The sequence below is a fragment of the Rhipicephalus microplus genome, unplaced genomic scaffold (assembly GCF_043290135.1).
Source record: "Rhipicephalus microplus isolate Deutch F79 unplaced genomic scaffold, USDA_Rmic scaffold_45, whole genome shotgun sequence".
NCBI lineage: Eukaryota > Metazoa > Arthropoda > Arachnida > Ixodida > Ixodidae > Rhipicephalus > Rhipicephalus microplus.
Genome location: NW_027464618.1, coordinates 2751792 through 2770043, shown reverse-complemented (window position 1 = coordinate 2770043; position 18252 = coordinate 2751792). Strand labels below are relative to the sequence as shown.

The 18252-nt window shown below is 55.7% G+C and overlaps 57 non-coding genes across 57 annotated transcripts; all 57 read left to right on the top strand.

Moving 5' to 3' along the window:
• Positions 1–234: 234 nt before the first annotated feature.
• Positions 235–308, top strand: TRNAD-GUC (transfer RNA aspartic acid (anticodon GUC)). Its single transcript has one exon. It is a non-coding gene; the product is annotated as a tRNA-Asp (tRNA).
• A 224-nt stretch (positions 309–532) lies between these two features.
• Positions 533–606, top strand: TRNAN-GUU (transfer RNA asparagine (anticodon GUU)). Its single transcript has one exon. It is a non-coding gene; the product is annotated as a tRNA-Asn (tRNA).
• Positions 607–681: 75 nt separating this feature from the next.
• On the top strand, positions 682–755 carry TRNAN-GUU (transfer RNA asparagine (anticodon GUU)). The gene has a single exon. It is a non-coding gene; the product is annotated as a tRNA-Asn (tRNA).
• Positions 756–1276: 521 nt separating this feature from the next.
• On the top strand, positions 1277–1350 carry TRNAN-GUU (transfer RNA asparagine (anticodon GUU)). Its single transcript has one exon. It is a non-coding gene; the product is annotated as a tRNA-Asn (tRNA).
• A 225-nt stretch (positions 1351–1575) lies between these two features.
• TRNAN-GUU (transfer RNA asparagine (anticodon GUU)) lies at positions 1576–1649 on the top strand. The gene has a single exon. It is a non-coding gene; the product is annotated as a tRNA-Asn (tRNA).
• A 73-nt stretch (positions 1650–1722) lies between these two features.
• Positions 1723–1796, top strand: TRNAN-AUU (transfer RNA asparagine (anticodon AUU)). Its single transcript has one exon. It is a non-coding gene; the product is annotated as a tRNA-Asn (tRNA).
• Positions 1797–2315: 519 nt separating this feature from the next.
• TRNAD-GUC (transfer RNA aspartic acid (anticodon GUC)) lies at positions 2316–2389 on the top strand. The gene has a single exon. It is a non-coding gene; the product is annotated as a tRNA-Asp (tRNA).
• Positions 2390–2613: 224 nt separating this feature from the next.
• TRNAN-GUU (transfer RNA asparagine (anticodon GUU)) lies at positions 2614–2687 on the top strand. Its single transcript has one exon. It is a non-coding gene; the product is annotated as a tRNA-Asn (tRNA).
• A 75-nt stretch (positions 2688–2762) lies between these two features.
• TRNAN-GUU (transfer RNA asparagine (anticodon GUU)) lies at positions 2763–2836 on the top strand. Its single transcript has one exon. It is a non-coding gene; the product is annotated as a tRNA-Asn (tRNA).
• A 225-nt stretch (positions 2837–3061) lies between these two features.
• Positions 3062–3135, top strand: TRNAN-GUU (transfer RNA asparagine (anticodon GUU)). The gene has a single exon. It is a non-coding gene; the product is annotated as a tRNA-Asn (tRNA).
• A 75-nt stretch (positions 3136–3210) lies between these two features.
• On the top strand, positions 3211–3284 carry TRNAN-GUU (transfer RNA asparagine (anticodon GUU)). Its single transcript has one exon. It is a non-coding gene; the product is annotated as a tRNA-Asn (tRNA).
• A 75-nt stretch (positions 3285–3359) lies between these two features.
• Positions 3360–3433, top strand: TRNAN-GUU (transfer RNA asparagine (anticodon GUU)). The gene has a single exon. It is a non-coding gene; the product is annotated as a tRNA-Asn (tRNA).
• A 224-nt stretch (positions 3434–3657) lies between these two features.
• On the top strand, positions 3658–3731 carry TRNAN-GUU (transfer RNA asparagine (anticodon GUU)). The gene has a single exon. It is a non-coding gene; the product is annotated as a tRNA-Asn (tRNA).
• Positions 3732–3806: 75 nt separating this feature from the next.
• Positions 3807–3880, top strand: TRNAN-GUU (transfer RNA asparagine (anticodon GUU)). Its single transcript has one exon. It is a non-coding gene; the product is annotated as a tRNA-Asn (tRNA).
• A 75-nt stretch (positions 3881–3955) lies between these two features.
• On the top strand, positions 3956–4029 carry TRNAN-GUU (transfer RNA asparagine (anticodon GUU)). Its single transcript has one exon. It is a non-coding gene; the product is annotated as a tRNA-Asn (tRNA).
• A 224-nt stretch (positions 4030–4253) lies between these two features.
• TRNAN-GUU (transfer RNA asparagine (anticodon GUU)) lies at positions 4254–4327 on the top strand. The gene has a single exon. It is a non-coding gene; the product is annotated as a tRNA-Asn (tRNA).
• A 75-nt stretch (positions 4328–4402) lies between these two features.
• On the top strand, positions 4403–4476 carry TRNAN-GUU (transfer RNA asparagine (anticodon GUU)). The gene has a single exon. It is a non-coding gene; the product is annotated as a tRNA-Asn (tRNA).
• Positions 4477–4551: 75 nt separating this feature from the next.
• Positions 4552–4625, top strand: TRNAN-GUU (transfer RNA asparagine (anticodon GUU)). The gene has a single exon. It is a non-coding gene; the product is annotated as a tRNA-Asn (tRNA).
• A 75-nt stretch (positions 4626–4700) lies between these two features.
• On the top strand, positions 4701–4774 carry TRNAN-GUU (transfer RNA asparagine (anticodon GUU)). The gene has a single exon. It is a non-coding gene; the product is annotated as a tRNA-Asn (tRNA).
• Positions 4775–5146: 372 nt separating this feature from the next.
• Positions 5147–5220, top strand: TRNAN-GUU (transfer RNA asparagine (anticodon GUU)). The gene has a single exon. It is a non-coding gene; the product is annotated as a tRNA-Asn (tRNA).
• Positions 5221–5293: 73 nt separating this feature from the next.
• Positions 5294–5367, top strand: TRNAN-AUU (transfer RNA asparagine (anticodon AUU)). The gene has a single exon. It is a non-coding gene; the product is annotated as a tRNA-Asn (tRNA).
• A 518-nt stretch (positions 5368–5885) lies between these two features.
• Positions 5886–5959, top strand: TRNAN-GUU (transfer RNA asparagine (anticodon GUU)). The gene has a single exon. It is a non-coding gene; the product is annotated as a tRNA-Asn (tRNA).
• A 369-nt stretch (positions 5960–6328) lies between these two features.
• On the top strand, positions 6329–6402 carry TRNAN-GUU (transfer RNA asparagine (anticodon GUU)). Its single transcript has one exon. It is a non-coding gene; the product is annotated as a tRNA-Asn (tRNA).
• A 73-nt stretch (positions 6403–6475) lies between these two features.
• On the top strand, positions 6476–6549 carry TRNAN-AUU (transfer RNA asparagine (anticodon AUU)). Its single transcript has one exon. It is a non-coding gene; the product is annotated as a tRNA-Asn (tRNA).
• A 518-nt stretch (positions 6550–7067) lies between these two features.
• TRNAD-GUC (transfer RNA aspartic acid (anticodon GUC)) lies at positions 7068–7141 on the top strand. Its single transcript has one exon. It is a non-coding gene; the product is annotated as a tRNA-Asp (tRNA).
• Positions 7142–7365: 224 nt separating this feature from the next.
• Positions 7366–7439, top strand: TRNAN-GUU (transfer RNA asparagine (anticodon GUU)). The gene has a single exon. It is a non-coding gene; the product is annotated as a tRNA-Asn (tRNA).
• A 75-nt stretch (positions 7440–7514) lies between these two features.
• TRNAN-GUU (transfer RNA asparagine (anticodon GUU)) lies at positions 7515–7588 on the top strand. The gene has a single exon. It is a non-coding gene; the product is annotated as a tRNA-Asn (tRNA).
• A 224-nt stretch (positions 7589–7812) lies between these two features.
• Positions 7813–7886, top strand: TRNAN-GUU (transfer RNA asparagine (anticodon GUU)). Its single transcript has one exon. It is a non-coding gene; the product is annotated as a tRNA-Asn (tRNA).
• A 75-nt stretch (positions 7887–7961) lies between these two features.
• Positions 7962–8035, top strand: TRNAN-GUU (transfer RNA asparagine (anticodon GUU)). The gene has a single exon. It is a non-coding gene; the product is annotated as a tRNA-Asn (tRNA).
• Positions 8036–8110: 75 nt separating this feature from the next.
• On the top strand, positions 8111–8184 carry TRNAN-GUU (transfer RNA asparagine (anticodon GUU)). Its single transcript has one exon. It is a non-coding gene; the product is annotated as a tRNA-Asn (tRNA).
• A 224-nt stretch (positions 8185–8408) lies between these two features.
• TRNAN-GUU (transfer RNA asparagine (anticodon GUU)) lies at positions 8409–8482 on the top strand. Its single transcript has one exon. It is a non-coding gene; the product is annotated as a tRNA-Asn (tRNA).
• Positions 8483–8706: 224 nt separating this feature from the next.
• TRNAN-GUU (transfer RNA asparagine (anticodon GUU)) lies at positions 8707–8780 on the top strand. The gene has a single exon. It is a non-coding gene; the product is annotated as a tRNA-Asn (tRNA).
• Positions 8781–8855: 75 nt separating this feature from the next.
• TRNAN-GUU (transfer RNA asparagine (anticodon GUU)) lies at positions 8856–8929 on the top strand. Its single transcript has one exon. It is a non-coding gene; the product is annotated as a tRNA-Asn (tRNA).
• A 75-nt stretch (positions 8930–9004) lies between these two features.
• TRNAN-GUU (transfer RNA asparagine (anticodon GUU)) lies at positions 9005–9078 on the top strand. The gene has a single exon. It is a non-coding gene; the product is annotated as a tRNA-Asn (tRNA).
• Positions 9079–9153: 75 nt separating this feature from the next.
• TRNAN-GUU (transfer RNA asparagine (anticodon GUU)) lies at positions 9154–9227 on the top strand. The gene has a single exon. It is a non-coding gene; the product is annotated as a tRNA-Asn (tRNA).
• A 2995-nt stretch (positions 9228–12222) lies between these two features.
• Positions 12223–12296, top strand: TRNAN-GUU (transfer RNA asparagine (anticodon GUU)). The gene has a single exon. It is a non-coding gene; the product is annotated as a tRNA-Asn (tRNA).
• Positions 12297–12369: 73 nt separating this feature from the next.
• On the top strand, positions 12370–12443 carry TRNAN-AUU (transfer RNA asparagine (anticodon AUU)). Its single transcript has one exon. It is a non-coding gene; the product is annotated as a tRNA-Asn (tRNA).
• A 371-nt stretch (positions 12444–12814) lies between these two features.
• Positions 12815–12888, top strand: TRNAD-GUC (transfer RNA aspartic acid (anticodon GUC)). Its single transcript has one exon. It is a non-coding gene; the product is annotated as a tRNA-Asp (tRNA).
• A 224-nt stretch (positions 12889–13112) lies between these two features.
• Positions 13113–13186, top strand: TRNAN-GUU (transfer RNA asparagine (anticodon GUU)). The gene has a single exon. It is a non-coding gene; the product is annotated as a tRNA-Asn (tRNA).
• A 75-nt stretch (positions 13187–13261) lies between these two features.
• On the top strand, positions 13262–13335 carry TRNAT-GGU (transfer RNA threonine (anticodon GGU)). Its single transcript has one exon. It is a non-coding gene; the product is annotated as a tRNA-Thr (tRNA).
• A 521-nt stretch (positions 13336–13856) lies between these two features.
• On the top strand, positions 13857–13930 carry TRNAN-GUU (transfer RNA asparagine (anticodon GUU)). Its single transcript has one exon. It is a non-coding gene; the product is annotated as a tRNA-Asn (tRNA).
• Positions 13931–14155: 225 nt separating this feature from the next.
• TRNAN-GUU (transfer RNA asparagine (anticodon GUU)) lies at positions 14156–14229 on the top strand. Its single transcript has one exon. It is a non-coding gene; the product is annotated as a tRNA-Asn (tRNA).
• A 73-nt stretch (positions 14230–14302) lies between these two features.
• On the top strand, positions 14303–14376 carry TRNAN-AUU (transfer RNA asparagine (anticodon AUU)). Its single transcript has one exon. It is a non-coding gene; the product is annotated as a tRNA-Asn (tRNA).
• Positions 14377–14894: 518 nt separating this feature from the next.
• Positions 14895–14968, top strand: TRNAD-GUC (transfer RNA aspartic acid (anticodon GUC)). The gene has a single exon. It is a non-coding gene; the product is annotated as a tRNA-Asp (tRNA).
• A 224-nt stretch (positions 14969–15192) lies between these two features.
• On the top strand, positions 15193–15266 carry TRNAN-GUU (transfer RNA asparagine (anticodon GUU)). Its single transcript has one exon. It is a non-coding gene; the product is annotated as a tRNA-Asn (tRNA).
• A 75-nt stretch (positions 15267–15341) lies between these two features.
• On the top strand, positions 15342–15415 carry TRNAN-GUU (transfer RNA asparagine (anticodon GUU)). Its single transcript has one exon. It is a non-coding gene; the product is annotated as a tRNA-Asn (tRNA).
• Positions 15416–15490: 75 nt separating this feature from the next.
• On the top strand, positions 15491–15564 carry TRNAN-GUU (transfer RNA asparagine (anticodon GUU)). Its single transcript has one exon. It is a non-coding gene; the product is annotated as a tRNA-Asn (tRNA).
• Positions 15565–15788: 224 nt separating this feature from the next.
• Positions 15789–15862, top strand: TRNAN-GUU (transfer RNA asparagine (anticodon GUU)). Its single transcript has one exon. It is a non-coding gene; the product is annotated as a tRNA-Asn (tRNA).
• A 75-nt stretch (positions 15863–15937) lies between these two features.
• Positions 15938–16011, top strand: TRNAN-GUU (transfer RNA asparagine (anticodon GUU)). Its single transcript has one exon. It is a non-coding gene; the product is annotated as a tRNA-Asn (tRNA).
• A 224-nt stretch (positions 16012–16235) lies between these two features.
• On the top strand, positions 16236–16309 carry TRNAN-GUU (transfer RNA asparagine (anticodon GUU)). The gene has a single exon. It is a non-coding gene; the product is annotated as a tRNA-Asn (tRNA).
• A 75-nt stretch (positions 16310–16384) lies between these two features.
• TRNAN-GUU (transfer RNA asparagine (anticodon GUU)) lies at positions 16385–16458 on the top strand. Its single transcript has one exon. It is a non-coding gene; the product is annotated as a tRNA-Asn (tRNA).
• Positions 16459–16533: 75 nt separating this feature from the next.
• On the top strand, positions 16534–16607 carry TRNAN-GUU (transfer RNA asparagine (anticodon GUU)). Its single transcript has one exon. It is a non-coding gene; the product is annotated as a tRNA-Asn (tRNA).
• A 75-nt stretch (positions 16608–16682) lies between these two features.
• Positions 16683–16756, top strand: TRNAN-GUU (transfer RNA asparagine (anticodon GUU)). The gene has a single exon. It is a non-coding gene; the product is annotated as a tRNA-Asn (tRNA).
• Positions 16757–17129: 373 nt separating this feature from the next.
• Positions 17130–17203, top strand: TRNAN-GUU (transfer RNA asparagine (anticodon GUU)). The gene has a single exon. It is a non-coding gene; the product is annotated as a tRNA-Asn (tRNA).
• Positions 17204–17276: 73 nt separating this feature from the next.
• On the top strand, positions 17277–17350 carry TRNAN-AUU (transfer RNA asparagine (anticodon AUU)). The gene has a single exon. It is a non-coding gene; the product is annotated as a tRNA-Asn (tRNA).
• A 518-nt stretch (positions 17351–17868) lies between these two features.
• On the top strand, positions 17869–17942 carry TRNAD-GUC (transfer RNA aspartic acid (anticodon GUC)). Its single transcript has one exon. It is a non-coding gene; the product is annotated as a tRNA-Asp (tRNA).
• Positions 17943–18166: 224 nt separating this feature from the next.
• TRNAN-GUU (transfer RNA asparagine (anticodon GUU)) lies at positions 18167–18240 on the top strand. Its single transcript has one exon. It is a non-coding gene; the product is annotated as a tRNA-Asn (tRNA).
• The last annotated feature ends 12 nt before the right edge of the window (positions 18241–18252 follow it).

The window sequence follows — 18252 nt, the reverse complement described above, 5'->3', positions numbered from 1 at the left end:
CCCTCCCGTGGGCGGTGTGTCGCTTTTTTTCTTTGCGCTGATAGCTTTGGAGAAATGTTCTGATGGTGATGAGAGTACAGCACGACTGCCTCCGGTGCGCATTTGGCTTACGCGATCGGCTGTTAACTGAAAGGTTGGAGGTTCGAGCCCTCCCGGGGACGTTGTCTTGCTTCTTTTTTTTGCGCTGATAGCTTTGATGGAATGTTCTGATGGTGGTGAGAGAGCACCACGATTGCCTCCGTGGCGTAATCGGCTAGCGCATTCGGCTGTCAACCTAAAGGTTGGAGGTTAGAGCCCTCCCGGTGGCGGTGTGTCGCTATTTTTGTTCTTTGCGCTGATAGCATAGAAAAAAGTTCTGACGGTGGTAAGAGAGCAGAACGATATCCTCCGTGGCGCAGTCTGCTAGCTCGTTGGGTTGTTAACCAAAAGGTTGGAGGTTCGAGCCCTCCCGGGGGCGAGGTGTCGCTTCTTTTTTCTTTGCGCTCATAGCTTTGATGGAATGTTCTTACGGGCGTGAGAGAGCTGGACGATTGCCTCCGTGGCGCAATCGGATAGCGCGTTCGGCTGTTAACCGAAAGGTTGGAGGTTCGAGCCCTCCCGGGGGCGTTGTCTCGCTTCTTTTTTCTTTGCGCTGATAGCTTTGATGGAATGTTCTGACGGTCGTGAGAGAACAGGACGATCGCCTCCGTGGCGCAATCGGATAGCGCGTTCGGCTGTTAACCGAAATGTTGGAGGTTCGAGTCCTCCCAGGGGCGTTGTCTCACTTCTTTTTTCTTTGCGCGGATAGCTTTGATGGAATGTTCTGACGGTCGTGAGAGAGCTGGACGATTGCCTCCGTGGCGCAATCGGATAGCGCGTTCGGATGTTAACCGAAAGGTTGCAGGTACGAGCCCTCCCGGGGGCGTTGTCTCGCTTCTGTTTTCTTTGCGCTGATAGCTTTGATAGAATGTTCTGACGGTCGTGAGAGAGCAGGACGATTGCCTCCGTGGCGCAATCGAATAGCGCGTTCGGCTGTTAACCGAAAGGTTGGAGGTTCGAGCCCTTCTGGGGCGTTGTCTCGCTTCTTTTTTCCTTGCGCTGATAGCTCTGATGGAATATACTGGCGGTCGTGAGAGAGCTGGACGATCGCCTCCGTGGTGCAATCGGATAGCGCGTTGCGCTGTTGACCGAAAGGTTGGAGGTTCGGGCTCTCCCGGGGGCGTTGTCTCGCTTCTTTTTTCTTTGCGCTGATAGCTTTGATGGAATGTTCTGACGGTCGTGAAAGAGCAGGACGATCGCCTCCGTGGCGCAATCGGATAGCGCGTTCGGCTGTTAACCGAAAGGTTGGAGGTTCGAGCCCTCCCGGGGGCGTTGTCTCGCTTCTTTTTTCTTTACGCTGATAGCTTTGATGGAATGTTCTGACGGTGGTGAGAGAGCAGCACGATTGCCTCCGTGTCGCAATCGGCTAGCGGGTTCAGCTGTTTACCGAAAGGTTGGAGGTTCGAGCCCCCCCCACGGGCGGTGTGTCGCTTTTTTTTTCTTTGCGCTGACAGCTTTGGAGAAATGTTCTGACGGTGGTAAGAGAGCAGCACGACTGCCTCCGTGGCGCAATTGGCTAGCACGTTCGGCTGTTAACCGAAAGGTTGGAGGTTCGAGCCCTCCCGGGGGCATTGTCTCGCTTCCTTTTTTTGCGCTGATAGCTTTGATGGAATGTTCTGACGGTCGTGAGAGAGCTGGACGATTGCCTCCGTGGCGCAATCGGATAGCGCATTCGGCTATTAACCGAAAGGTTGGAGGTTCTAGCCCTCCCGGGGGCGTTGTCTCGCTTCTTTTTTCTTTGCGCTGATAGCTTTGATGGAATGTTCTGACGGTCGTGCGAGAGCAGCACGATTGCCTCCGTGGCGCAATTGGCTCGCGCGTTAAGCTGTTAACCGAAAGGTTGGAGGTTCGAGCGCTCCCGTGGGCGTTGTCTCGCTTCTTTTTCTTTGCGCTGATAGCTTTGATGGAATGTTCTGACGCTCGTGAAAGAGCAGGACGATTGCCTCCGTTGCGCAATCGGCTAGCGCGTTAGGCAGTTAACTGAAAGGTTGGAGGTTCGAGCCCTCCCGCGGGCGGTGTGTCGCTTTTTTTCTTTGCGCTGATAGCTTTGGAGAAATGTTCTGATGGTGATGAGAGTACAGCACGACTGCCTCCGGTGCGCATTTGGCTTACGCGATCGGCTGTTAACTGAAAGGTTGGAGGTTCGAGCCCTCCCGGGGACGTTGTCTTGCTTCTTTTTTTTTTGCGCTGATAGCTTTGATGGAATGTTCTGATGGTGGTGAGAGAGCACCACGATTGCCTCCGTGGCGTAATCGGCTAGCGCATTCGGCTGTCAACCTAAAGGTTGGAGGTTAGAGCCCTCCCGGTGGCGGTGTGTCGCTATTTTTTTTCTTTGCGCTGATAGCATAGAAAAAAGTTCTGACGGTGGTAAGAGAGCAGAACGATATCCTCCGTGGCGCAGTCTGCTAGCTCGTTGGGTTGTTAACCGAAAGGTTGGAGGTTCGAGCCCTCCCGGGGGCGAGGTGTCGCTTCTTTTTTCTTTGCGCTCATAGCTTTGATGGAATGTTCTTACGGGCGTGAGAGAGCAGGACGATTGCCTCCGTGGCGCAGTCGGATAGCGCGTTCGGCTGTTAACCGAAAGGTTGGAGGTTCGAGCCTTCCCGGGGGGGTTGTCTCGCTTCTTTTTTCTTTGCGCTGATAGCTTTGATGGAATGTTCTGACGGTCGTGAGAGAACAGGACGATCGCCTCCGTGGCGCAATCGGATAGCGCGTTCGGCTGTTAACCGAAAGGTTGGAGGTTCGAGTCCTCCCAGGGGCGTTGTCTCGCTTCTTTTTTTCTTTGCGCGGATAGCTTTGATGGAATGTTCTGACGGTCGTGAGAGAGCTGGACGATTGCCTCCGTGGCGCAATCGGATAGCGCGTTCGGATGTTAACCGAAAGGTTGCAGGTACGAGCCCTCCCGGGGGCGTTGTCTCGCTTGTTTTCTCTTTGCGCTGATAGCTTTGATGGAATATACTGACGGGCGTGAGAGAGCTGGACGATCGCCTCCGTGGTGCAATCGGATAGCGCGTTGGGCTGTTGACCGAAAGGTTGGAGGTTCGAGCCCTCCCGGGGGCGTTGTCTCGCTTCTTTTTTCTTTGCGCTGATAGCTTTGATGGAATGTTCTGACGGTCGTGAAAGAGCAGGACGATCGCCTCCGTAGCGCAATCGGATAGCGCGTTCGGCTGTTAACCGAAAGGTTGGAGGTTCGAGCCCTCCCGGGGGCGTTGTCTCGCTTCTTTTTTCTTTGCGCTGATAGCTTTGATGGAATGTTCTGACGGTCGTGAGAGAACAGGGCGATCGCCTCCGTGGCGCAATCGGATAGCGCGTTCGGCTGTTAACCGAAAGGTTGGAGGTTCGAGTCCTCCCAGGGGCGTTGTCTCGCTTCTTTTTTCTTTGCGCGGATAGCTTTGATGGAATGTTCTGACGGTCGTGAGAGAGCTGGACGATTGCCTCCGTGGCGCAATCGGATAGCGCGTTCGGATGTTAATCGAAAGGTTGCAGGTACGAGCCCTCCCGGGGGCGTTGTCTCGCTTCTTTTTTCTTTGCGCTGATAGCTTTGATAGAATGTTCTGACGGTCGTGAGAGAGCAGGACGATTGCCTCCGTGGCGCAATCGGATAGCGCGTTCGGCTGTTAACCGAAAGGTTAAAGGTTCGAGCCCTCGCGGGGGCGTTGTCTCGCTTCTTTTTTCTTTGCGCTGATAGCTTTGATGGAATGTTCTGACGGTCGTGAAAGAGCAGGACGATCGCCTCCGTGGCGCAATCGGATAGCGCGTTGGGCTGTTGACCGAAAGGTTGGAGGTTCGAGCCCTCCCGGGGGCGTTGTCTCGCTTCTTTTTTCTTTGCGCTGATAGCTTTGATGGAATGTTCTGACGGTCGTGAAAGAGCAGGACGATCGCCACCGTGGCGCAATCGGATATCGCGTTCGGCTGTTAACCGAAAGGTTGGAGGTTCGAGCCCTCCCGGGGGCGTTGTCTCGCTTCTTTTTTCTTTATGCTGATAGCTTTGATGGAATGTTCTTACGGTGGTGAGAGAGCAGCACGATTGCCTCCGTGGCGTAATCAGCTAGCGCATTCGGCTGTCAACCTAAAGGTTGGATGTTAGAGCCCTCCTTGTGGCGGTGTGTCGCTATTTTTTTTCTTTGCGCTGATAGCATAGAAAAAAGTTCTGACGGTGGTAAGAGAGCAGAACGATATCCTCCGTGGCGCAGTCGGCTAGCTCGTTGGGTTGTTAACCGAAAGGTTGGAGGTTCGAGCCCTCCCGGGGGCGAGGTGTCGCTTCTTTTTTCTTTGCGCTGATAGCTTTGATGGAATATACTGACGGTCGTGAGAGGGCTGGACGATTGCCTCCGTGGCGCAATCGGATAGCGCGTTCGGCTGTTAACCGAAAGCTTGGAGGTTCGAGCCCTCCCGGGGGCGTTGTCTCACTTCTTTTTTCTTTGCGCTGATAACTTTGATGGAATGTTCTTACGGGCGTGAGAGAGCAGGACGATTGCCTCCGTGGCGCAATCGGATAGCGCGTTCGGCTGTTAACCGAAAGGTTGGAGGTTCGAGCCCTCCCGGGGGCGTTGTCTCGCTTCTTTTTTCTTTGCGCTGATAGCTTTGATGGAATGTTCTGACGGTCGTGAAAGAGCAGGACGATCGCCTCCGTGGCGCAATCGGATAGCGCGTTCGGCTGTTAACCGAAAGGTTGGAGGTTCGAGCCCTCCCGGGGGCGTTGTCTCGCTTCTTTTTTCTTTACGCTGATAGCTTTGATGGAATGTTCTGACGGTGGTGAGAGAGCAGCACGATTGCCTCCGTGTCGCAATCGGCTAGCGGGTTCAGCTGTTTACCGAAAGGTTGGAGGTTCGAGCCCCCCCACGGGCGGTGTGTCGCTTTTTTTTTCTTTACGCTGATAGCTTTGATGGAATGTTCTGACGGTGGTGAGAGAGCAGCACGATTGCCTCCGTGTCGCAATCGGCTAGCGGGTTCAGCTGTTTACCGAAAGGTTGGAGGTTCGAGCCCCCCCACGGGCGGTGTGTCGCTTTTTTTTCTTTGCGCTGACAGCTTTGGAGAAATGTTCTGACGGTGGTAAGAGAGCAGCACGACTGCCTCCGTGGCGCAATTGGCTAGCACGTTCGGCTGTTAACCGAAAGGTTGGAGGTTCGAGCCCTCCCGGGGGCATTGTCTCGCTTCCTTTTTTTGCGCTCATAGCTTTGATGGAATGTTCTGACGGTCGTGAGAGAGCTGGACGATTGCCTCCGTGGCGCAATCGGATAGCGCATTCGGCTATTAACCGAAAGGATGGAGGTTCTAGCCCTCCCGGGGGCGTTGTCTCGCTTCTTTTTTCTTGGCGCTGATAGCTTTGATGGAATGTTCTGACGGTCGTGCGAGAGCAGCACGATTGCTCCGTGGCGCAATTGGCTCGCGCGTTAAGCTGTTAACCGAAAGGTTGGAGGTTCGAGCGCTCCCGTGGGCGTTGTCTCGCTTCTTTTTTCTTTGCGCTGATAGCTTTGATGGAATGTTCTGACGCTCGTGAAAGAGCAGGACGATTGCCTCCGTTGCGCAATCGGCTAGCGCGTTAGGCAGTTAACTGAAAGGTTGGAGGTTCGAGCCCTCCCGCGGGCGGTGTGTCGCTTTTTTTCTTTGCGCTGATAGCTTTGGAGAAATGTTCTGATGGTGATGAGAGTACAGCACGACTGCCTCCGGTGCGCATTTGGCTTACGCGATCGGCTGTTAACTGAAAGGTTGGAGGTTCGAGCCCTCCCGGGGACGTTGTCTTGCTTCTTTTTTTTTGCGCTGATAGCTTTGATGGAATGTTCTGACGGTCGTGAAAGAGTAGGACGATCGCCTCCGTGACGCAATCGGATAGCGCGTTCGGCTGTTAACCGAAAGGTTGGAGGTTCGAGTCCTCCCGGGGGCGTTGTCTCGCTTCTTTTTTCTTTATGCTGATAGCTTTGATGGAATGTTCTGACGGTGGTGAGAGAGCAGCACGATTGCCTCCGTGTCGCAATCGGCTAGCGCGTTCAGCTGTTTACCGAAACGTTGGAGGTTCGAGCCCCCCGCGGGCGGTGTGTCGCTTTTTTTCTTTGCGCTGACAGCTTTGGAGAAATGTTCTGACGGTGGTAAGAGAGCAGCACGACTGCCTCCGTGGCGCAATTGGCTAGCACGTTCGGCTGTTAAACGAAAGGTTGGAGGTTCGAGCCCTCCCAGGGGCGAGGTGTCGCTTTTTTTTCTTTGCGCTGACAGCTTTGGAGAAATGTTCTGACGGTGGTAAGAGAGCAGCACGACTGCCTCCGTGGCGCAATTGGCTAGCACGTTCGGCTGTTAACCAAAAGGTTGGAGGTTCGAGCCCTCCCGGGGGCGTTGTCTCGCTTCCTTTTTTTGCGCTGATAGCTTTGATGGAATGTTCTGACGGTCGTGAGAGAGCTGGACGATTGCCTCCGTGGCGCAATCGGATAGCGCATTCGGCTATTAACCGAAAGGTTGGAGGTTCTAGCCCTCCCGGGGGCGTTGTCTCGCTTCTTTTTTCTTTGCGCTGATAGCTTTGATGGAATGTTCTGACGGTCGTGCGAGAGCAGCACGATTGCCTCCGTGGCGCAATTGGCTCGCGCGTTAAGCTGTTAACCGAAAGGTTGGAGGTTCGAGCGCTCCCGTGGGCGTTGTCTCGCTTCTTTTTTCTTTGCGCTGATAGCTTTGATGGAATGCTCTGACGCTCGTGAAAGAGCAGGACGATTGCCTCCGTGGCGCAATCGGCTAGCGCGTTAGGCAGTTAACTGAAAGGTTGGAGGTTCGAGCCCTCCCGTGGGCGGTGTGTCGCTTTTTTTCTTTGCGCTGATAGCTTTGGAGAAATGTTCTGATGGTGATGAGAGTACAGCACGACTGCCTCCGGTGCGCATTTGGCTTACGCGATCGGCTGTTAACTGAAAGGTTGGAGGTTCGAGCCCTCCCGGGGACGTTGTCTTGCTTCTTTTTTTTGCGCTGATAGCTTTGATGGAATGTTCTGATGGTGGTGAGAGAGCACCACGATTGCCTCCGTGGCGTAATCGGCTAGCGCATTCGGCTGTCAACCTAAAGGTTGGAGGTTAGAGCCCTCCCGGTGGCGGTGTGTCGCTATTTTTGTTCTTTGCGCTGATAGCATAGAAAAAAGTTCTGACGGTGGTAAGAGAGCAGAACGATATCCTCCGTGGCGCAGTCTGCTAGCTCGTTGGGTTGTTAACCGAAAGGTTGGAGGTTCGAGCCCTCCCGGGGGCGAGGTGTCGCTTCTTTTTTCTTTGCGCTCATAGCTTTGATGGAATGTTCTTACGGGCGTGAGAGAGCAGGACGATTGCCTCCGTGGCGCAATCGGATAGCGCGTTCGGCTGTTAACCGAAAGGTTGGAGGTTCGAGCCCTCCCGGGGTCGTTGTCTCGCTTCTTTTTTCTTTGCGCTGATAGCTTTGATGGAATGTTCTGACGGTCGTGAGAGAACAGGACGATCGCCTCCATGGCGCAATCGGATAGCGCGTTCGGCTGTTAACCGAAATGTTGGAGGTTCGAGTCCTCCCAGGGGCGTTGTCTCGCTTCTTTTTTCTTTGCGCGGATAGCTTTGATGGAATGTTCTGACGGTCGTGAGAGAGCTGGACGATTGCCTCCGTGGCGCAATCGGATAGCGCGTTCGGATGTTAACCGAAAGGTTGCAGGTACGAGCCCTCCCGGGGGCGTTGTCTCGCTTGTTTTCTCTTTGCGCTGATAGCTTTGATGGAATATACTGACGGGCGTGAGAGAGCTGGATGATCGCCTCCGTGGTGCAATCGGATAGCGCGTTGGGCTGTTGACCGAAAGGTTGGAGGTTCGAGCCCTCCCGGGGGTGTTGTCTCGCTTCTTTTTTCTTTGCGCTGATAGCTTTGATGGAATGTTCTGACGGTCGTGAAAGAGCAGGACGATCGCCTCCGTGGCGCAATCGGATAGCGCGTTCGGCTGTTAACCGAAAGGTTGGAGGTTCGAGCCCTCCCGGGGGCGTTGTCTCGCTTCTTTTTTCTTTGCGCTGATAGCTTTGATGGAATGTTCTGACGGTCGTGAGAGAACAGGGCGATCGCCTCCGTGGCGCAATCGGATAGCGCGTTCGGCTGTTAACCGAAAGGTTGGAGGTTCGAGTCCTCCCAGGGGCGTTGTCTCGCTTCTTTTTTCTTTGCGCGGATAGCTTTGATGGAATGTTCTGACGGTCGTGAGAGAGCTGGACGATTGCCTCCGTGGCGCAATCGGATAGCGCGATCGGATGTTAACCGAAAGGTTGCAGGTACGAGCCCTCCCGGGGGCGTTGTCTCGCTTCTTTTTTCTTTGCGCTGATAGCTTTGATAGAATGTTCTGACGGTCGTGAGAGAGCAGGACGATTGCCTCCGTGGCGCAATCGGATAGCGCGTTCGGCTGTTAACCGAAAGGTTAAAGGTTCGAGCCCTCCCGGGGGCGTTGTCTCGCTTCTTTTTTCTTTGCGCTGATAGCTTTGATAGAATATACTGACGGTCGTGAGAGAGCTGGATGATCGCCTCCGTGGTGATATCGGATAGCGCGTTGGGCTGTTGACCGAAAGGTTGGAGGTTCGAGCCCTCCCGGGGGCATTGTCTCGCTTCTTTTTTCTTTGCGCTGATAGCTTTGATGGAATGTTCTGACGGTCGTGAAAGAGCAGGACGCTCGCCTCCGGGGCGTAATCGGATAGCGCGTTCGGCTGTTAACCGAAAGGTTGGAGGTTCGAGCCCTCCCGGGGGCGTTGTCTCGCTTCTTTTTTCTTTGCGCTGATAGCTTTGATGGAATGTTCTGACGGTCGTGAGAGAACAGGGCGATCGCCTCCGTGGCGCAATCGGATAGCGCGTTCGGCTGTTAACCGAAAGGTTGGAGGTTCGAGCCCTCCCGGGGGCGAGGTGTCGCTTCTTTTTTCTTTGCGCTGATAGCTTTGATGGAATATACTGACGGTCGTGAGAGAGCTGGACGATTGCCTCCGTGGCGCAATCGGATAGCGCGTTCGGCTGTTAACCGAGAGGTTGGAGGTTCGAGCCCTCCCGGGGGCGTTGTCTCACTTCTTTTTTCTTTGCGCTGATAGCTTTGATGGAATGTTCTTACGGGCGTGAGAGAGCAGGACGATTGCCTCCGTGGCGCAATCGGATAGCGCGTTCGGCTGTTAACCGAAAGGTTGGAGGTTCGAGCCCTCCCGGGGGCGTTGTCTCGCTTCCTTTTTCTTTGCGCTGATAGCTTTGATGGAATGTTCTGACGGTCGTGAGAGAACAGGACGATCGCCTCCGTGGCGCAATCGGATAGCGCGTTCGGCTGTTAAACGAAAGGTTGGAGGTTCGAGCCCCCCGCGGGCGGTGTGTCGCTTTTTTTCTTTGCGCTGACAGCTTTGGAGAAATGTTCTGACGGTGGTAAGAGAGCAGCACGACTGCCTCCGTGGCGCAATTGGCTAGCACGTTCGGCTGTTAACCAAGAGAGAGAGAATAAACTTTATTGGGTTCCAGCATGCGGGATTCCCTCCGGCCGCGCAGGGCGTGGGGTTCACCCTATCTCACGTTACACTAGAAGTCCTAATGTCACGCGGGCCTAGACCTCAAGGCCTTCGTGCCCCGTCGCCGCTCGGGTTACTGAGGGTGTCCCCCTTTCGCCTTTGCAGCGCCAGTGCGACCTCGAGCTGCCGGACGGCCCTTCGCTGGTCTTCTGGGTCCGTAGACCCCACACGCTGTTCTACTTGCGGCGGTAACACCGGACCGTCCGCGCTGTCTGCGTCACATCCCCAGAGTATGTGAGCCAGGGTGGCTCTCGCGCTCGCGCACACACTGCACATTTCACTCACGTAGAGTTCGGGGCACACGTGTCGCGCTAGCGATGGGGTCAGCACAGTCTCGGTTTGGAGCTGGCGCAACCTCACCGCCTCCCACCGGGTAAGATCCCTGTGCGGAGGCGGGAAGCCACGCCGTTGCTCCCTGTACCACGCGAGGATGTCGCCGTAATCGAGCAGCTGCTCCTCGCCTTCTTCTTTGGTCGCCGTCGTGTCTTCGGAGGCGGGCGCGGCCGCGGTCCGGCACGTGGCGAGACCACGGGCCGCGGCATCCGCCTCCTCGTTGCGGTTCGGAGATCCTGGTATCAGGTCCCTACCCATGTGAGCCGGGAACCATTTTAGCGTCAGCCTCGACTTGGACTCGTCGCTTGCCAACGCCCTAGCAGCCGCCCCGCACACGGCTCCGCGCGAGAAGCTACGGATGGCCGTCTTGCTGTCACTGAGTATTGTCCGCACGCCCGGGGAGCGCGCCGCCAAGGCTATCGCCATCTCCTCGGCCTGGCTCGCGCTCCGCGTACGCACGCTGCATGACGTGACGATCTTGCCCGTCGTTGCGGCGACCGCCGCCGCCACGTAGGCGTCCTTGTTCTTGACTTTGGCCACGTCCACGTAGACGGCGCCCTCGTCGTTCTGATGTTGCAGCAGCAGCGCCCTGGCTCGCGCCGCTCGTCGTCCCTCGCTTTCGCCGGGACCCATGTTCTTTGGCAGCGGATACACCACCAGTCTTCGCATGGTTGACTCCGTGAGTGGAGACGTTTCGTGGTCTTGTTCCTCGGGGGAGGACAGGCCCACTCGTTCCAGCAGCCGCCTGCCGACCGCGGTGCGGCCCAGGCGCGTCAATTGAGCAGTACGTTGGGCCTCGCCGATCTCCGAGAGCGTGTTGTGCGCTCCCAGAGATAGCAAGGCCGTCGTCTTGGTGCCGTTGAGCAGGCCCATGGCACCCGCATACGCCTTGCGGATGGCCGCGTCGATTCGCTTCCTCTCCGCTTCCGTCCACTTGTGAAAGGCCCCCGCGTATGCTGCGTGGCTAACTGCAAAGGCCTGCAGCAGTCGCAGGAGGCTCGCTTCTCGGATTCCTCGGGACCTCGACGTGACCCTCTTGACGAGTCTCGTCGCTATCCCGATCTTCGTTACTATGTGGTTGGCTGCCGTCCCGTTCGTGCGGTGGGCGTCCACGTACATGCCTAGTACTCGGAGGCTCTGGACGTGCGGGACCGGCGTGCCGTCGCTGGCTCGGACGACTATGTTGCGTTCCGCTTCTTCCGCGGCCCGCTTTCTCCATCTTCCCGGTGGTGGGAGCACCAATAACTGGGACTTCTGTGGCGAGCACTTCAGCCCCGTGTCTCTCAGCCTGGTCTCCACGGCGTCGATCGCTGCCTGCAGTCCGGCCTCGATGTCGCCGTCACTGCCGCCCGTCGCCCATATCGTGACGTCATCGGCATAGATGCAGTACCGGATCTTCGGTCCGAGCGCGTCAAGGCTCTTGGCGACGGCGATCATCACGATGTTGAATAGAAGCGGGGATATCACGGACCCTTGTGGGGTTCCGACGCTTCCTAGCTCCCTCTCTTCGAGTCGTTCGCCTCCCACCTCTAGCCTCGCCGTGCGACGAGTGAGGAAGGATCTTACGTAGTCGTACGTGCGCTTGCCCATGTTGAGCTTTGCCACGCAGGCAAGGATGGCCGAGTGCTCCACCTTATCGAAGGCGCTCTGCAGGTCCAGGCCGAGAATGGCCCGGTTGTCTTTCTGCGGAACGCCTCCGGCTGGCTCTAGTACCTCGCGTTGCAGCAGCAACATCGCGTCTTGCGTCCCCAGGCGAGACCGGAATCCCAGCATGGAGTCGTTGTAGTGACCGTTCTCCTCCAAGTACCGCTGCCACCGGTTGTTGAGGACGTGCTCCAACACCTTGCCCACGCAGGACGTGAGCGAGATGGGGCGCAGGCCCTCTATTCCCGGCGGCTTGTTGGGCTTGGGCAGTAGTATCGTCTTGGCCGTCTTCCACTGCTTGGGAAGGCTTCCGCTCGTCCAGCAGGCGTTGAAGTACTTCGTCAGGGCCGAGACTGCAGCGTCGCTGATGTTACGCAGAGCCTTGTTTGTCACTTTGTCCGGTCCCGCGGCTGAGCGACAGTTCAGGGCGTTCGTTGCCTGGCGCACCTCCCACTCCTCGATCTCGCGGTCGAGCAGCGGGTTGGGCGCGCCGTCGTATTCCGGATGCTCCACGTGGTTTGTGGCCGGGAGGTACTTGTCGTTTAGCCGCTTGTGCATCTCCGCTTAACCAAAAGGTTGGAGGTTCGAGCCCTCCCGGGGGCGTTGTCTCGCTTCCTTTTTTTGCGCTGATAGCTTTGATGGAATGTTCTGACGGTCGTGAGAGAGCTGGACGATTGCCTCCGTGGCGCAATTGGCTAGCACGTTCGGCTGTTAACCAAAAGGTTGGAGGTTCGAGCCCTCCCGGGGGCGTTGTCTCGCTTCCTTTTTTTGCGCTGATAGCTTTGATGGAATGTTCTGACGGTCGTGAGAGAGCTGGACGATTGCCTCCGTGGCGCAATCGGATAGCGCATTCGGCTATTAACCGAAAGGTTGGAGGTTCTAGCCCTCCCGGGGGCGTTGTCTCGCTTCTTTTTTCTTTGCGCTGATAGCTTTGATGGAATGTTCTGACGGTCGTGCGAGAGCAGCACGATTGCCTCCGTGGCGCAATTGGCTCGCGCGTTAAGCTGTTAACCGAAAGGTTGGAGGTTCGAGCGCTCCCGTGGACGTTGTCTCGCTTCTTTTTTCTTTGCGCTGATAGCTTTGATGGAATGTTCTGACGCTCGTGAAAGAGCAGGACGATTGCCTCCGTGGCGCAATCGGCTAGCGCGTTAGGCAGTTAACTGAAAGGTTGGAGGTTCGAGCCCTCCCGTGGGCGGTGTGTCGCTTTTTTTCTTTGCGCTGATAGCTTTGGAGAAATGTTCTGATGGTGATGAGAGAGCACCACGATTGCCTCCGTGGCGTAATCGGCTAGCGCATTCGGCTGTCAACCTAAAGGTTGGAGGTTAGAGCCCTCCCGGTGGCGGTGTGTCGCTATTTTTGTTCTTTGCGCTGATAGCATAGAAAAAAGTTCTGACGGTGGTAAGAGAGCAGAACGATATCCTCCGTGGCGCAGTCTGCTAGCTCGTTGGGTTGTTAACCGAAAGGTTGGAGGTTCGAGCCCTCCCGGGGGCGAGGTGTCGCTTCTTTTTTCTTTGCGCTCATAGCTTTGATGGAATGTTCTTACGGGCGTGAGAGAGCAGGACGATTGCCTCCGTGGCGCAATCGGATAGCGCGTTCGGCTGTTAACCGAAAGGTTGGAGGTTCGAGCCCTCCCGGGGGCGTTGTCTCGCTTCTTTTTTCTTTGCGCTGATAGCTTTGATGGAATGTTCTGACGGTCGTGAGAGAACAGGACAATCGCCTCCGTGGCGCAATCGGATAGCGCGTTCGGCTGGTAACCGAAATTTTGGAGGTTCGAGTCCTCCCAGGGACGTTGTCTCGCTTCTTTTTTCTTTGCGCGGATAGCTTTGATGGAATGTTCTGACGGTCGTGAGAGAGCTGGACGATTGCCTCCGTGGCGCAATCGGATAGCGCGTTCGGATGTTAACCGAAAGGTTGCAGGTACGAGCCCTCCCGGGGGCGTTGTCTCGCTTCTGTTTTCTTTGCGCTGATAGCTTTGATAGAATGTTCTGACGGTCGTGAGAGAGCAGGACGATTGCCTCCGTGGCGCAATCGAATAGCGCGTTCGGCTGTTAACCGAAAGGTTGGAGGTTCGAGCCCTTCTGGGGCGTTGTCTCGCTTCTTTTTTCCTTGCGCTGATAGCTCTGATGGAATATACTGGCGGTCGTGAGAGAGCTGGACGATCGCCTCCGTGGTGCAATCGGATAGCGCGTTGCGCTGTTGACCGAAAGGTTGGAGGTTCGGGCCCTCCCGGGGGCGTTGTCTCGCTTCTTTTTTCTTTGCGCTGATAGCTTTGATGGAATGTTCTGACGGTCGTGAAAGAGCAGGACGATCGCCTCCGTGGCGCAATCGGATAGCGCGTTCGGCTGTTAACCGAAAGGTTGGAGGTTCGAGCCCTCCCGGGGGCGTTGTCTCGCTTCTTTTTTCTTTACGCTGATAGCTTTGATGGAATGTTCTGACGGTGGTGAGAGAGCAGCACGATTGCCTCCGTGTCGCAATCGGCTAGCGGGTTCAGCTGTTTACCGAAAGGTTGGAGGTTCGAGCCCCCCCACGGGCGGTGTGTCGCTTTTTTTTTTCTTTGCGCTGACAGCTTTGGAGAAATGTTCTGACGGTGGTAAGAGAGCAGCACGACTGCCTCCGTGGCGCAATTGGCTAGCACGTTCGGCTGTTAACCGAAAGGTTGGAGGTTCGAGCCCTCCCGGGGGCATTGTCTCGCTTCCTTTTTTTGCGCTGATAGCTTTGATGGAATGTTCTGACGGTCGTGAGAGAGCTGGACGATTGCCTCCGTGGCGCAATCGGATAGCGCATTCGGCTATTAACCGAAAGGTTGGAGGTTCTAGCCCTCCCGGGGGCGTTGTCTCGCTTCTTTTTTCTTTGCGCTGATAGCTTTGATGGAATGTTCTGACGGTCGTGCGAGAGCAGCACGATTGCCTCCGTGGCGCAATTGGCTCGCGCGTTAAGCTGTTAACCGAAAGGTTGGAGGTTCGAGCGCTCCCGTGGGCGTTGTCTCGCTTCTTTTTTCTTTGCGCTGATAGCTTTGATGGAATGTTCTGACACTCGTGAAAGAGCAGGACGATTGCCTCCGTTGCGCAATCGGCTAGCGCGTTAGGCAGTTAACTGAAAGGTTGGAGGTTCGAGCCCTCCCGCGGGCGGTGTGTCGCTTTTTTTCTTTGCGCTGATAGCTTTGGAGAAATGTTCTGATGGTGATGAGAGTACAGCACGACTGCCTCCGGTGCGCATTTGGCTTACGCGATCGGCTGTTAACTGAAAGGTTGGAGGTTCGAGCCCTCCCGGGGACGTTGTCTTGCTTCTTTTTTTTGCGCTGATAGCTTTGATGGAATGTTCTGATGGTGGTGAGAGAGCACCACGATTGCCTCCGTGGCGTAATCGGCTAGCGCATTCGGCTGTCAACCTAAAGGTTGGAGGTTAGAGCCCTCCCGGTGGCGGTGTGTCGCTATTTTTTTTCTTTGCGCTGATAGCATAGAAAAAAGTTCTGACGGTGGTAAGAGAGCAGAACGATATCCTCCGTGGCGCAGTCTGCTAGCTCGTTGGGTTGTTAACCGAAAGGTTGGAGGTTCGAGCCCTCCCGGGGGCGTTGTCTCGCTTGTTTTCTCTTTGCGCTGATAGCTTTGATGGAATATACTGACGGGCGTGAGAGAGCTGGACGATCGCCTCCTTGGTGCAATCGGATAGCGCGTTGGGCTGTTGACCGAAAGGTTGGAGGTTCGAGCCCTCCCGGGGGCGTTGTCTCGCTTCTTTTTTCTTTGCGCTGATAGCTTTGATGGAATGTTCTGACGGTCGTGAAAGAGCAGGACGATCGCCTCCGTGGCGCAATCGGATAGCGCGTTCGGCTGTTAACCGAAAGGTTGGAGGTTCGAGCCCTCCCGGGGGCGTTGTCTCGCTTCTTTTTTCTTTGCGCTGATAGCTTTGATGGAATGTTCTGACGGTCGTGAGAGAACAGGGCGATCGCCTCCGTGGCGCAATCGGATAGCGCGTTCGGCTGTTAACCGAAAGGTTGGAGGTTCGAGTCCTCCCAGGGGCGTTGTCTCGCCTCTTTTTTCTTTGCGCGGATAGCTTTGATGGAATGTTCTGACGGTCGTGAGAGAGCTGGACGATTGCCTCCGTGGCGCAATCGGATAGCGCGTTCGGATGTTAATCGAAAGGTTGCAGGTACGAGCCCTCCCGGGGGCGTTGTCTCGCTTCTTTTTTCTTTGCGCTGATAGCTTTGATAGAATGTTCTGACGGTCGTGAGAGAGCAGGACGATTGCCTCCGTGGCGCAATCGGATAGCGCGTTCGGCTGTTAACCGAAAGGTTAAAGGTTCGAGCCCTCGCGGGGGCGTTGTCTCGCTTCTTTTTTCTTTGCGCTGATAGCTTTGATGGAATGTTCTGACGGTCGTGAAAGAGCAGGACGATCGCCACCGTGGCGCAATCGGATATCGCGTTCGGCTGTTAACCGAAAAGTTGGAGGTTCGAGCCCTCCCGGGGGCGTTGTCTCGCTTCTTTTTTCTTTATGCTGATAGCTTTGATGGAATGTTCTTACGGTGGTGAGAGAGCAGCACGATTGCCTCCGTGGCGTAATCAGCTAGCGCATTCGGCTGTCAACCTAAAGGTTGGATGTTAGAGCCCTCCCTGTGGCGGTGTGTCGCTATTTTTTTTCTTTGCGCTGATAGCATAGAAAAAAGTTCTGACGGTGGTAAGAGAGCAGAACGATATCCTCCGTGGCGCAGTCGGCTAGCTCGTTGGGTTGTTAACCGAAAGGTTGGAGGTTCGAGCCCTCCCGGGGGCGAGGTGTCGCTTCTTTTTTCTTTGCGCTGATAGCTTTGATGGAATATACTGACGGTCGTGAGAGGGCTGCACGATTGCCTCCGTGGCGCAATCGGATAGCGCGTTCGGCTGTTAACCGAAAGCTTGGAGGTTCGAGCCCTCCCGGGGGCGTTGTCTCACTTCTTTTTTCTTTGCGCTGATAGCTTTGATGGAATGTTCTTACGGGCGTGAGAGAGCAGGACGATTGCCTCCGTGGCGCAATCGGATAGCGCGTTCGGCTGTTAACCGAAAGGTTGGAGGTTCGAGCCCTCCCGGGGGCGTTGTCTCGCTTCTTTTTTCTTTGCGCTGATAGCTTTGATGGAATGTTCTGACGGTCGTGAAAGAGCAGGACGATCGCCTCCGTGGCGCAATCGGATAGCGCGTTCGGCTGTTAACCGAAAGGTTGGAGGTTCGAGCCCTCCCGGGGGCGTTGTCTCGCTTCTTTTTTCTTTACGCTGATAGCTTTGATGGAATGTTCTGACGGTGGTGAGAGAGCAGCACGATTGCCTCCGTGTCGCAATCGGCTAGCGGGTTCAGCTGTTTACCGAAAGGTTGGAGGTTCGAGCCCCCCCACGGGCGGTGTGTCGCTTTTTTTTTCTTTACGCTGATAGCTTTGATGGAATGTTCTGACGGTGGTGAGAGAGCAGCACGATTGCCTCCGTGTCGCAATCGGCTAGCGGGTTCAGCTGTTTACCGAAAGGTTGGAGGTTCGAGCCCCCCCACGGGCGGTGTGTCGCTTTTTTTTTCTTTGCGCTGACAGCTTTGGAGAAATGTTCTGACGGTGGTAAGAGAGCAGCACGACTGCCTCCGTGGCGCAATTGGCTAGCACGTTCGGCTGTTAACCGAAAGGTTGGAGGTTCGAGCCCTCCCGGGGGCGTTGTCTCGCTTCCTTTTTTTGCGCTGATAGCTTTGATGGAATGTTCTGACGGTCGTGAGAGAGCTGGACGATTGCCTCCGTGGCGCAATCGGATAGCGCATTCGGCTATTAACCGAAAGGTTGGAGGTTCTAGCCCTCCCGGGGGCGTTGTCTCGCTTCTTTTTTCTTGGCGCTGATAGCTTTGATGGAATGTTCTGACGGTCGTGCGAGAGCAGCACGATTGCCTCCGTGGCGCAATTGGCTCGCGCGTTAAGCTGTTAACCGAAAGGTTGGAGGTTCGAGCGCTCCCGTGGGCATTGTCTCGCTTCTTTTTTCTTTGCGCTGATAGCTTTGATGGAATGTTCTGACGCTCGTGAAAGAGCAGGACGATTGCCTCCGTTGCGCAATCGGCTAGCGCGTTAGGCAGTTAACTGAAAGGTTGGAGGTTCGAGCCCTCCCGCGGGCGGTGTGTCGCTTTTTTTCTTTGCGCTGATAGCTTTGGAGAAATGTTCTGATGGTGATGAGAGTACAGCACGACTGCCTCCGGTGCGCATTTGGCTTACGCGATCGGCTGTTAACTGAAAGGTTGGAGGTTCGAGCCCTCCCGGGGACGTTGTCTTGCTTCTTTTTTTTGCGCTGATAGCTTTGATGGAATGTTCTGATGGTGGTGAGAGAGCACCACGATTGCCTCCGTGGCGTAATCGGCTAGCGCATTCGGCTGTCAACCTAAAGGTTGGAGGTTAGAGCCCTCCCGGTGGCGGTGTGTCGCTATTTTTTTTCTTTGCGCTGATAGCATAGAAAAACGTTCTGACGGTGGTAAGAGAGCAGAACCATATCCTCCGTGGCGCAGTCTGCTAGCTCGTTGGGTTGTTAACCGAAAGGTTGGAGGTTCGAGCCCTCCCGGGGGCGAGGTGTCGCTTCTTTTTTCTTTGCGCTCATAGCTTTGATGGAATGTTCTTACGGGCGTGAGAGAGCATGACGATTGCCTCCGTGGCGCAATCGGATAGCGCGTTCGGCTGTTAACCGAAAGGTTGGAGGTTCGAGCCTTCCCGGGGGGGTTGTCTCGCTTC